Raw genomic sequence first — 13341 nt, 5'->3', positions numbered from 1 at the left:
ATTGAGGGAAAGTATCCAGCTAAATGTAGTCTGTCTTTGTTATGCCATCCTTCCAGCCCAGTCCTACCTGTGCTGAGGGGGTGAGGGATGGACTCCAGCTTCTCCAGCATCCTCTGCTCCTCCTGGTTCACAGCAGGGCTTGACTGTCAGGGCTGTCTCTGCCCCCGTGATGGCTCCTGGGCAAAGAGGAGGAGGAGGCAGAGAGGAGGCTGAGAAACCCAGCATTCCAGGAAGCTGTTGGAGGGGAAAAAAGTCAAGGTCGTGAGTTCACAGTCTTTGCAATCTGGTCAGTCTTTGTTGGCCAGGAGAAAATTAATGTGACTCCAGCCCAACTCCTGGCAGGATTTCCCTCACACAGAATGGTGCCAGAATGGTTGGTCACCATGTTGACAGTCCTGCAGGGATCAGGATTGAGAGGGGTCTGGTATCTAAGCTAATGTCAACTATTTTTTCCTGCCTATACCTGGAATATTTTATCTTGCTCAGGTGGTGGTAGGATATTTCACATAGTCACTTCCCTGCTGTGGATTTTTTTTTTTTTTTTTAATAAAATAAGCAAAGAAGAGCTTTCATTGATGCCATGCTTGAAGGCGACAGCCATCAGGAAAAAAATTCAGGCTTTGCAAATTGTTGTCAGGGAGGAGAATCCCTTGTGGTGGGTCTGCTTGGGGTATAAGAGATAAATATTTTCCTTTTGGGGCTCTGGAGTTTTATGTAAATCTATTTCATATGAAAGATTAAGGCACAATAGGAGTAATGAGCAAGGGACCTTTGGAGCATGGGCAAGCACAGAAGGGGAGAGCCCTCGCTCCAGCTTGACAGTCACTGCAGATGGCAGGAGGTCAAAGAAGGTGAAGCCTTTTGCTTCCATCCAGGGGCTGACCCAAGATGAAGGTTTCCTCCCAGCATTTCCAGGGCAGTGCTGCATTTGCTCTGCCCTGCTTTGCAGACCATTTTTCCTTCCATCTCTTTCTTTACTGTGGTTTTGACGGCTCTTGCTGCTCGTACTGAGAGTACACTTTGCATAATTTATCTCTTTCCTAATGAGGAGATGGAGTCCTGGCTGCAGTTAATGGCACTGAATTAGCTCACCTGCAGTCTGAGCACTGGATCTCATTTACCAAATCTGCTCTGAGTGTCTGGGAGCTCCTGCCAGCCTTTGTGGTACACGCCTTGGAGATGTGGCTGGATGGTCAAGAAAGTGCTCAGGGGGGAAAATTCTTTAGTCAGCCGAGACTGAGGTGTTTGCATTTTAAGGTGATTTTCTGCTACAGTGAATTCCATACTCTTCTGATTCTTCCTCAAGTGGAGTTACAAACAAACTACCCTGACCCAGGACCAGCAGACCCAGAAAGAAAAGGTCTGCTTGAACAGCAGATCTGGTAATCACTGTACATGCACCCTTTTCATGTACACAAACAGTGTGTTTCAGGCAGGTCATGCAGGCCTGCACATTGCCAGAGCTTTAATCAGTATTAATTGCTTGTAAATGTGCTTCTCCTACAGCAAGGAAAAAAGAAGTAACAAAAAAAATCATTGAGGAAAGGTTGAAGTTTAGAACTTTAACAGGGGGAAAAAAAAAAAAAAAAACAAAACCCAAAACAAAACAAACCCAAACAAACCAATGAAAAAGGCAACCAAATTCTTCCAGCAGCATTTACTCTGTAAAGCATCAAAACCTATTGATGATTGTAGGAACATTTTAAAAGGTAGGAAATGAATACATGTCAAACTGAGTAACCATTATTTTATTGAAGTCAAGCTTTTCATGAATTTGGTAAAAGAGTGCAGGAATCCTTGTCATTTTCAGGGTATTTAAAACGTAGCTCTGGGTTCTTGGATATAAGTTCCATCCTTATACCTTATCTGTGGGGCAAAGGATCACAAATAGAATACAGATCCATGTCCATGCTGTACACTTCAGTTCAAAATACATTCAGTGGTATTCTGGTAGGGCTTTTTATATAAGAACAAGTGTACAATCCTGTTGAGTCCAATTAGAGATTCACAGACTAGCAGAATGTCTAAATTTGGCAAGTGCACACACTAAGGGAAAAGGTACCTAAAAGAAACTAGCCCAACAGTGAATGGCACTGATTCATTAAACATCTGTATTTCAGGCAGTGCTGCCAAGCCTGAAAAGTGTTCTCATCATCATACACAGAAATTAGGGGTGTTGACTAAACTTGTTCCACAAACAGCAGAGAGATAGTGACATCTCAGGAAGATATGAGCTATTTTACACTAAGACATGTAATCTTTCCTGGCCAAAATCATCTGATGCCTTAACTGAAACTTCCTCATAACTGAGCCAAAGTTTTTCTCTGTGACATGCTTTAATACTATTTTCACCCCTTTATTCATTCTTCACTTCTGCACTCTAAGCAGGAACAATTCTTTCAGCTGTTTCTTGTGGACAGTGTTTTCTCAGCCTCTAAATCACCCTACTCTGAATTCACTGATCAATCCCCACATTTCTTCAAGGAGAGTGCCAAACCTTGGTTCAGCTGGGGCTTTTTCAGTCCAAAAAGACTGTAAAAACTGTTCACCTCTTTTCTCCCATGGTCTAGTCATAGCCACTTGAGTTAGGAGGCACAGTGAACAATGTTAATGTACAGTGTTTAGAGGCTGCATCACTGCCGCTAGAAGATACTAAATATTTCATGGTTTGTTCTTGTTTCTTTTCTCATCATACTGTATGTTTTCTGTATCTTGTGCAGCCTAGCAGAGGTTGTTTTAGATAATAATGACTGGCTAATGCAAGGCAGAAAAACTCTTGGATGGTTCTTGTGGTCTATTCTGGCTTTAACTTTTTTGAATCTTTTGTTTTATTTGCTTGTCTTTCTAATACATTCATATGCATCCACATGTGTGATGCAAGTTAGTGTAGATAACTACCTGTCCAATTATCCTTATAGCAACCATTCCACATGGTTTTGTGATTGCACCTACACATAAATCCATGTGTGTCTGGGTATGTGAAAAGTGTCTGTAGAGACAACACTTGGAAGCATCCAAGTGTTTTCTAGTCCAGGGATTAGAGGCTGGGTTTGGCAAGGCTGTTTCTGTCACAGGAGGGAAGGAATGGAACTGAGGGCAGATCCTTGAAAAAACTGATCTTCTTCTTTACCTTTGCAGTTCTGGAAGAGTGATGGATGCAGAATTAGTGTAACATTATTCCAGCACACCCAATTTGTGCCTAGATGAGAACAGCCAGGCTGAGGAGTAGAGCCATTTTGCTGCCCCTTAGCAATGTTCCTCTCTGGGCAAGCAACCAGCTTTCTGGCCAGATCCATCCCTACATACACCTGCAAGTGTTTAGATAGGAATTTCATCACACCATATCAGTGAAAACCATCCTCCAGGATAAACATGTGCTGGAGAGCAGCAGTTCCAAAAGCAGCCTAGATACCAGGAAAATTGCCAAACCCTGCTGCATGCTAGACATATGCTGAAAGTATCCCTAGACCTTGACGAAATCCATGAATCCCTGGGCTTCATTCTCTTCCAGCCCCTTGTTCATATTCATGAGTTCAGTGGCTTTCAACATAGGTTTTGTTCCATCTCCTCCTTTCCAAGGCAAGAGAACCACAGGCACTCTTAATTCACAGATTTCCATGTATTCTTGAATGAGAAAGAAAATGTTGGAAAATGGAAACCATTTGCAGTTCTGGATTGTCTCTCTGTTTGATTCAGGTTTTTGCGTTCTTTATCACCACTTCTACCCTGCTACTCTCCCCCTCCTCCCTGCCTTTTGGGAGCAAAATCTCTAAGCATGTAGACAAAAATTGTACTGGAAATCAGCAACTGGGCACTTCTGTAAATTTCACATGCTGATGCATTTCTGTGTTAGCCAAAAATAGCAAAAAACCCAACGACAACAAAAGAAAAAATTGCTTAATGCAAATCACTTGCCACTGACTCTTTTCCAAAACAGTAACATTTAGTGTATAGTGCAGCACAGCTGGCTGCTGGCCCCCTGTGGAGATTTCTGACTAAGGTACCATTTAGAAACAATTTGGCTGATCCATCCTATGTATTTTTTGGCAGATCTTGTCCCTCATTTCTTTTTTACTAAGAAATTATTACAGATGAGTCTCAGATACAGATGTCATCTGCTAGATTCTCCTAGAGGATTATTTTAAACCTAGACCACCTGTAGATGTCCTATTCATCCTTTGGATGCCTGTCCCAAGATCAGACAACCTGTGGCAATCCTATCTGAAAACTCCCAGAGTCTTCTCTGGGACGCTCCAATATCAGTTAAATCCTGGTTCTGCTGAAATCAGTGGCAAAGGTCTGATTTGTGCCCAAACCCTGTTAATCCACAGGATGATTCACAAATTATGGAGATTCCCATTGGATCATTTGTTTATCAATTAATCTAATCTTCACAGAGACTTTCTTCTCATCAAACTTGGCTCTGTATTTCTATTTGGGGTCAATATTAGGTTTCACTCAGGTTGAAAATCAGATACTTGGTAATTTGACTTATTCTCAAGAAGTTCCATTATTTTGTGAGATAACTGCAGAAGGAGCCAGATACAAATAATTCAGGTGTCTTGCCTAATGAAAACTGTGGTTAAATTCAAATCCTGAGGGAAACATAAAGGTGTGTGCAACACTCTCCTTTTCCTCTTCAGCTGTCCATTGTTGCACTGTCTCTATCTGTACCTCTATAATACACAGGCAAAAAAAGTGTTCATCTGTTGTGACCTTCATGTAGTCACTTAATCTTAGTACTAGAGTTCTTGTAACTTTCCATCCTTTCCTATCCGTCATCTCTCCTTACATTGTGGAGTCTTTAGGCAGCCTAAGCTTCCTGGTAGCACTAAAATATAAATCATAAATTATATTAAGGTCATCTCTCCTCTCCAATATTATATTTAAACAAAACATATATGGTTTTTCATCTGCTTTTCAACCATTGTTATCTTGCCCTTTTCAGGCTAAAAAATGAGAGCTCTTACTGGTTTACATTCAACACACAAACTTTAGATGTCTGAAAGTAAGGTGCTAAGGTTAATCTGGTCATCTAAACCTTTCTATAGACAATGGAGAAAAAGGATCATCACAGAATAAAGTTTGTCTTGTATATTATGAAACTATGACTAAGAAGAAAGGAAATCTCTCTTCGGAGATGAGTGTATCTCTTTATTTGATCATGGAAGGATTTGGAATGATTAGGTTAAACTAAATACTACACTGTTAAAATTCCAATTGACAGAGATTAAATTAATCATATGCTAAATAGGCACTCTTCTTGCTGTGTCTGTGTTTTATCCAGTGCCATGTATAAGCATGACACTTCTGCTTTTATATTTTCTGATTTAGGTGCATTTTTGTTGTTGATCGTCTTCTCTTTCCCATACAAGCACAGGACAGCACTGTTGAAAGTATCATTTTTTAAACAGGTGCTGTTGTAACAGATTCTAAGATACAAAATGCAGCTCTAAAGATGTCATGTAAGGCTGGAAATGCCTGTGATTGTGCAATCATGAAACATTTCTTCTCATACATTTCAGTTCTGGTGACAGCCCAAAATTTCTCTGTGCTAACTTTCCTATTAAATGAAAACAGCCCACTTACACATCTCTGTTTCCCCCTCAAAGATGTTTTTGTTGATGTGTTTGAAACTTTGAGATTACATTGATCTTTCTAAAGGTTGAGAAATTAGCACTGTTTTACCAAAGTCACTCTAAGGATATCTGCTATTTTTGCTTCATTTCACACATCATGTGGTGATTCTTGAAGGTGTAGTCTGTGACATATAGTGACATGATTATGCAAAGATTGCCAAATGTGGTTTAGACAAAGATTCATTACCAAGAAGCTCAAATAACCTTCCATGATAGACAGCAAGAAAAAATATTTCAAACATTTTATTTCAAAATAATTAGATTTTAGAGGTGGCTGCATATGTTTTATACACATAGCATTTTGCACACGATTCTTTCTTTCAATGAAGTCAAAAAGGAGAAATGCATTCTCCAAAATCTACCAACATTAAAGAGAAGCTCACTGACTTGAAACCTACCTGCCTCAACAAGAGTGAACTTAGACATGCTAATTTAACATTTTACTGTTCTGTTTTCTTTCTTTTCTTATTGCATGCATTCTTTCTCATATTCTAGTTTTAAAAGTACAGTCTTATAAGATTTAAAATGATGGATCTTTTGTTTTTCTTTTTCTGTTAACTTATTGTCTGGCTATAAACTCATGATAAATTTCAGACATAAAATGTGCCAAAGTCTACAAACCCAGTGGATCACCACATGGGATGAATAAAAAGCAGAGCTACTATTTATCTGCCCTTGGAACTAATTAGTAACTGCAGCTCCTGGATCCCTTATACTCTTGATACTCAAGCACAAACAGAGCCCAGTTACACTTCAGGGTGCCTACTTATACATCTCTTATTATTAATTTCTCTCTTTGCTCCAGACTGTAGACCAAAGTGATTTAAATGTTACCTGGATCCTCCTAAGTTCCAGGTAGCAATATGGGAAGTGTTAACTGCATACCTATACAGGACACAGGCTGACCTTCTGCCCCTCAGCAGAGAAAACATTCCTCTTTACCAGCTTAGCTTGAGTTTATCCTACTTTGTACTGAGGGAAACCGACCTTTGGAGCTCCCTCCCAGCCCTGTTCTCTCTGATTTCCTTCAGGGAAAAGGAAGCTATCCAAAGCAATTCAGGGTGGGGTCTCTGGAGAATGCAGTATACTTTCTGCAAAGGGCAAAGCAAGGAAGAACTCATTCCGCTAAAGTTATTCAATGCTATCCCCTGCCAACATTTACTTAATTATCTTTCTGTTCTATAATGGCAATTGAGTTACGGCTCTTTCCTGGAACTTCTATATCCTTCCCTAGTGAATGTGTTTGTGTGTGTATTTTAAAGAAGAATAAATTGAGTCCAATCAGTTCTGCTTTGCTCAAGGCAGAATTTATGATGGCCTTGTTGGAGAAAGAAGCCATGAGGCAGGAGAGGACAGGGCTGCTGCTATATTTTAGCTGCTAAATATGCATCGTAAACGGAATGCTCTTCTCTCCACACTCTTCAAAAATCTGTCTCAGGGATATTGTTGCCACTTGTCAGGATCGTGTACTGCCTAAATGTTTTGTCCCTCTGTACTTGCTTAGCTGCTCCAGACTACCTTAGTCCTTGTGAACTGCACTCACCCAGACCTCAGGCACACAGACTGGGTGTTTCAGCTCCATTCCCTCACTGCAGAGTCGATTCAATGCCCACATAAAATGGAAGGGTGATCCTCTGCACTTCACATCAGCCTGATAAACTGAAGGCATTACTTTCTCTACTCTCCACTTTCTCCTGTTCCTTCGGAGAAGGCAGCTGGATGGAAATCTTCTCAGCTAATTGTAGTGCTAGTAAAAGGGAAGGTACTCAGTCTAGATTACTATTCATAGCTCTCTTAGTCATCTGTAGGGAGACACAGGCACCCTTGTAAGCCAGTGGATGACTCCTCTTGCAGCACAGAATGATTCACTGCATGGGGCACCTGACTCCCTGTTGATGATACAGCTAGTGGAGATGCCTGGAGCAAGCCTGATGTCTGAATTTTGCTGGTTCAGTTTAAGTTTAAGAGCTGAATTTATCCCTCTGTTACATACCTGACAAATGAGAATGGTCTGACTTCTCCAGAGATGTCTGAAGGATATGTACACTCTGAGTTGTTGCTCGGTATTTCAGTGAGACCACAGTAGATGCTGAGGATCTGTACCTTTTTCTTCCCCAAGATCTCCTAGTTAATATTACAAGCTGCTATCAAAGTCAGTTTAGTCCTCACTTTCATAGCCTACACTTATATAATTACAGAAACACTGCTCCTGCAACAGCTCTAAGAAAGCCATCAGGCATCAGCTGAGTGTATGAGTAACAGCATAAAGAACAAAATCTATAATCTCTTTACTTGCAGGAGATTTTTGAAAATTAGGACACATGGGAACATTAAATTTCAAGTTTTATAGGGTTTTTCCAGAGCTAATTTTTCAAGATGATTTTCCTAGATTTTTGTTAATGCTTGTCTGCAGCATGAGGAGACCCCAGGTTGGGATAAATATCTGCTGTGCTGCCCTTTCCAAAAGAGAATGCAGTCATGGCAACATAACACAAGTAAAGAAAGAAAAGATGAAACATTTTTCCAGTTACTGATTGTGTGATCAGGGGAAAAAAAAAAAAAAGCCGTTTAAAGAAACACTTGACAGTATTCCCTCCAACTCCCTAGCAATGACTAGTTTCCAGCTCCCAAACAAGAGACAGAGAGTAACTGAATATAGGACCAAGGTGAATATAGGTGCTTTGCACTAATCCTCAAGTCCTAAGGTTATTTGAGTTAAGTTTTATTTAGTGTCAAGTTTTACTCCTATAAAGAGAAAAGTGGGGGGAAAAAAAAAAAGGAAAGTAAAAAAAGGAGCTGATGAATTTTTCTCTTCCTATGGAATGAAATGCCAGTACCTGTTGAGCTGCATCTTCATCGCTGCCTTGGGGGTATTTGATTTCATGAATCTGATTAAATTATTCTGCTTTCAGTATTTCTTTAATATTGCTTTATAAAATATACTCCTAGTGGCTTCAGGAGTGAGAGTACTTGCTGTACTTTCTTTAAAGCTTGCACTGTCCCTCTTGAGACCGGGGGGAAGAGCCCTTATTAAAGAGTTCAGTCATAAAAGCTTCTTCCTCTAGGAGAAGTACTTTGAAACAACTGAAACACACACATACTTTTTCACTATGATTACAGAGGCACCCATACTAATGCCTTTCAGTGTACTATATGGCCATCTGTGATTTCATTGGCAGAAAACATCTTTCTGAAGAAATTTCAGAACATTGTCATTTGATCAGTGTCTCTAACTGATGGGAGACCATTTACCCCCCCAGTGGTGAATACCTCAAATTGCTCTGTGGTGAAATGTTGCATTTTTATATCATGGGGGTTTCTGAGGCTCTGACCTTTTGTAGGGTGAGGCACTGAATGAACATTCAGTGAGGGACTGTCCTGGTGGCAAGGACAGTATAGTCCTCCTGATCAGCATGGATAAAATCAAAGTGGATGGAAAAAAATGGAAAAGGGGATTAAGTAAGGCCAAAGTGAATGCCAAAGGTGAATGGCAGAGCTGAGGGGAAAAACTTTTCCTCTTCTCCACCTGCCTAGTACTGCTGTACTGTTACTAGTTCAGGGCCCTGTTAAAATAGAAAATTAGCTGCCCTATTGTTGTACTGTGCACCTTGATCTGCTATAAATTCTGGCCATGGGGGCTGAGAACACTGGGCCTTCAAAACTCACATCAGAGTTTTAGGAGCAAAAATTCCGAGGCAAGTCTTTGAAGCTGAAATGGAAGAACCCAGCCCTTTTCTTTCTGTGCATTACCCAAACATGAAACGTGAACACAAAAAGCATGAACAAAAAATTATATCATGTACTGTTAATAGAATAGATACCAATGTACTGAAAAGCTTCTGCAAACAGTAGGAAAAAGTCAAATATACAGACATTGCAGCTCCTGATCAGTCTCTATCCTCCTCAGTCTGCTCACAGAAATTTCTGTTCCTTATATCACTTGGATGCCTGCAGTGTGATGTGCAGGGAAACACAGCCCTGTCTTCTACCTGCTTCTTAACTGGGAAATCATCCATCTTATTGCTGCTGATGAAAGCCCTTTATTGCTATTAAATGTCTGCAAATAACTCCTAAATTGCATTGCTTCTCTGAGAGGCACTTATTATATACATGTATAAATGTATATAATAATTGTTAGGAGCAACTCACGCATCTACTGCTGGTTTGCAAGATAAATGACATTAATCAATAGGATGCCTACAGAACTTTTGGTGAGTCATTTGTTATGCTAATTGAACCACTTAAAGTAAACTGTCAATGAATAGAGATTTTTGACAGCTGAGATGAGACGTGGGGCTAATTAGTCAGTTGCTATTAAAAAAAAACCTGCCCAATTTTCATAATGTAATGTTTAAGAGAGAAGATAATGTTAATCATCTGACCAGACCTCTCTCCCAGAGGATATAGTTGCAAAAGGCACAACCCATCACAAAAATCAAGTTTCTCTCAGAAGCAAACAAAACAAATGGCTGGCTGCACAGAGATGACAACCTTTGCAAGAGAGTTGATGCGTCCCATAGGTTACGGCAAACTTTTTAATTAATACACAAAAGCCCGACTTCTGCTCTAAATTACCTGTGTCCTTTTAGATCAATCCCCTTGTTTTCGCTCAAAGTATTTTGCATTCATGCTGGCAGCAATGAGATCATTGGGTCTGAGTGTGAGGCTTAGTCCTAACCTACAAATCAAATGGATTGATCAGATACACGCACTGTCTAGAAGGCATGAGCAGCATTTTGGCAGCCCTTTGGAGCTGGGTTGTAGGGGATGTGGACACATGAAAGTTGTGACTGAGATCACAGGATAAACTTCAGAATGTTGCACCTCTCTTTCTGTGATAGTTTCCGTTTGCAATCCATTGTTTCTCAGTGCTGCCACTACCACTCTTGAAATTGCAGAAGTCACAGCAGCAGCAGGATTCAGAAAAGAAGCATTTTGGTCTTAGAGCCCGACAGAAACTTTCTAATTCTAACAGACCTAGAAATACTTTGAAAGAAATTACTGCTCCTTACGTAGCCAACTTCTGCACTGTATGAATTAGTTAATCTTGATTCCACTGAGGCACGCCAGAACCCTTGATGCCTTAAACAACAGAATGGGGACTTGCTGCTGTTAGTACATTCCACCCCGAGGTGGCCACAACTCTGTGGATGAACAGTGACTGGCACTGCAGCAAGTGTCACTAGCAATCACCAGTTACCAACTTCCCAAATTCTCTCTTTTATTCTTGCCAGAAAGATCCGAAGATCCTTAAGACAATTTACCTTTAATAGCAAATTTCCATCCTTAATGGCAACCGGCAAGGTTGTGTGGAATCAGAGCTGTCTCCTGTGCTCAGGGCAAGCACTGGAAGGAAAATACAATCAACTAAGCAGGCAGTCATCTAGAGTGCTACCATTCAATTTTTCCTTAAAATACCAGGATAAAATAAAGGCAAACTCTTGAACGTGTTGAGGGAAAAAAGCAAGTGTGAGCCAGAAACTTCCATCTTGATTTCCTTCTGGTTTTATAACTGTTCTTGGAAATTACTGGACTTCACCTGAAATTAATACTTATCAGTAACCAAAGGAAAAGTATTCAAAGCAGCTTTTCAAAGTGCTAAGTAACAAGAAACTAGTTAATTTATCACATAAAATGTCAACAGTACTGTAGAATGGCCAAGTCTTTTTGTCTTTCTCTTAGCCTATTTGTGTATATGTACCTATGTCTCTATCATGATAGTACCTATATTTCTGTGTTCCATAGCAATATTAAAATGTTAAACAAATTATTTCTGCGGGCTGGCTGTTGCCATTTTTCTGTCACTCTGGTACCGGCCTTGAACACATTGGCACCCAAAGTCAGGTGTGCACATGTTATTCAACAGACTTTGACTAAGACACAATGAACTGCATCTCCAGGAGCATTAGAAACAACACCCACCTTTAGCATGTACCCAGGTCAACCTGTAATTCTGCAAAATAAATGTCACAAATGTCACAGATTAGAAACTGGTATTTTCACTAGCCCAGAGTGCTGAGATGTTTTTTGCTGCTGCTTATAGATGGAAGGTAGGGTGACACATACTTCACCAACAAGGAATGTTCAGCTTTCTCCAAGGCAATTCAGCTTAAGCAAGCATGAAGCACAAGCCTCATCACCCAAACCTCCAGACCTACTCAATCTGACAGGTCTGAAATAGATCAAAGCCTATGAGCTCTATCCTTTCTTTCTACTTTCTGGTGTCCTGGCACTTAGTGTCTTGCCCTGTCGGGAGCACAGTCAGAGTTGGAGTGGGTGATGTCCTGTGAATTGAAGGGTTACTGAGGGCTGGGAAGTGTGAAGCGGACATGGCAAGTCTTTGGATTGAGTTAACAAACTGAACCAACCGTGAGGCAAGGGAAACAAAACAAAACAAAAAAGTGTTGGTTTCAGAAGCACTGAAGCCTTTGCTTCAAGTTGGGAGCAGCTCGCCAGGGAGTTAAAGAGATGAGAAATCACTGCAGGATGGGTGTCTGGCAGGGACTCAGACACAGACTCAAATCTGTCCTGGTCCAGCTGATTTTTTGAGTGTATCCTATGCCATGGCTTGCTCAGAGCTCAGGCACGGCCTCCAATTGCTTAGGAAAGGTTTCTTGCCCAGAACCTAGCTGATTTCTTGAGGACCTTTCAAATCCAATTTCACATGATTCTGTGCAGGAAGACTGATCTCAGTCAGGACTCTTCTACATTCCCCTTTTAATCAACAGAAGATACAAATCATTCAGTGCCTCCTCTGGCCATTTGTCTCTGAAAATGATTTTCAGCTTTTGACATCTGCATTGTGCTTTCCCAAATGACAGCTTTTTGAAAAGGGAAGGAAAAAACTTGTTTGTTTTAAACTTTCCTTACATCCTCACTCTATGCTACAGCAGCTTCATGCTTTATTGGCTATCGAGAAATTTTTTGGCTTTTTTCAGACTTTTCCATCTGAAGAAAAAAACACATTTTGATGCAGGGTTTTGATTCTGAGAACTACTTATTTTTTGTTTAAAAAGAGGCTGATTTGGCGGATCCTCGTTCTCAACTGAAAACCCTGACCTTCATCTACAGTTTGTTTCCTTTCTTTTCCTCTAATGCTGAGCAACTTTGAAAGAGATTCATGAATACAGTGGGCTGGGGAATAGGAAACCCAGGGCAGAAGGCAGAGGTGTTCATGTGTGGAGTAGGAAATGAGATTTCCTTCACCTTTACTGAGTACAAGGATTTTAAATCTAAACATTGGCATCTATATGTGTTGAGAGGATCCTGCCTAAGAATATTCTTCTAGAAAACTCCAAATACTTCTTCAGATAAACTCCAGATTTATAATGTATGCATCAGAAGGGAGGCTATGCCTTGAATTCTGGGTGGGCTTGAAATCTAAGTAGCCTTAATCTCTTTAATGACCTCAACTCCCCCAAATTTTGCTGAGAAAAAAAAAAAAAAGAGAAATAAATGGGTGTGAAAAAAGATTCAACTTTACAGCCTTGACCTATTTCTAATCCTGTTCTGATTGCTATTTACTGGGCTCCTTTCCAAACATACTGTTTACTTTAGGGTGGATTTTTCTCCATCCAGATTAAAATTCCAGTGAGTTTCCCTCATTCCTTTAGACTGTAACCCCAAATGGGCCATGGTATTTTATTCAGAATACAGTAGCTGGATAATGATGCACTCAGCAACTTGCAGAAACCAGGCAATT

At 40.4% G+C, this 13341-nt stretch overlaps 1 protein-coding gene and 1 long non-coding RNA gene across 14 annotated transcripts in view; one reads left to right on the top strand and one right to left on the bottom strand.

Moving 5' to 3' along the window:
* Positions 1–13341, top strand: part of CELF4 (CUGBP Elav-like family member 4) — a 696270-nt gene that overhangs the window by 313326 nt on the left and 369603 nt on the right. The window lies entirely within an intron of this gene.
* The window catches only part of LOC132341864 (uncharacterized), a 32093-nt gene that overhangs the window by 7647 nt on the left and 11105 nt on the right, over positions 1–13341 (bottom strand). The window contains exon 3 of the long non-coding RNA XR_009490338.1: positions 68–234. This is a non-coding gene — a long non-coding RNA (uncharacterized LOC132341864). The remainder of the gene's footprint in view (positions 1–67; positions 235–13341) is intronic.

The sequence above is a fragment of the Haemorhous mexicanus genome, chromosome Z (genome assembly GCF_027477595.1).
Source record: "Haemorhous mexicanus isolate bHaeMex1 chromosome Z, bHaeMex1.pri, whole genome shotgun sequence".
In the NCBI taxonomy this organism is placed as follows: Eukaryota; Metazoa; Chordata; class Aves; order Passeriformes; family Fringillidae; genus Haemorhous; species Haemorhous mexicanus.
Note: the sequence above shows the minus strand (reverse complement) of the source record. Positions and strands in the feature narration are given on the sequence as shown.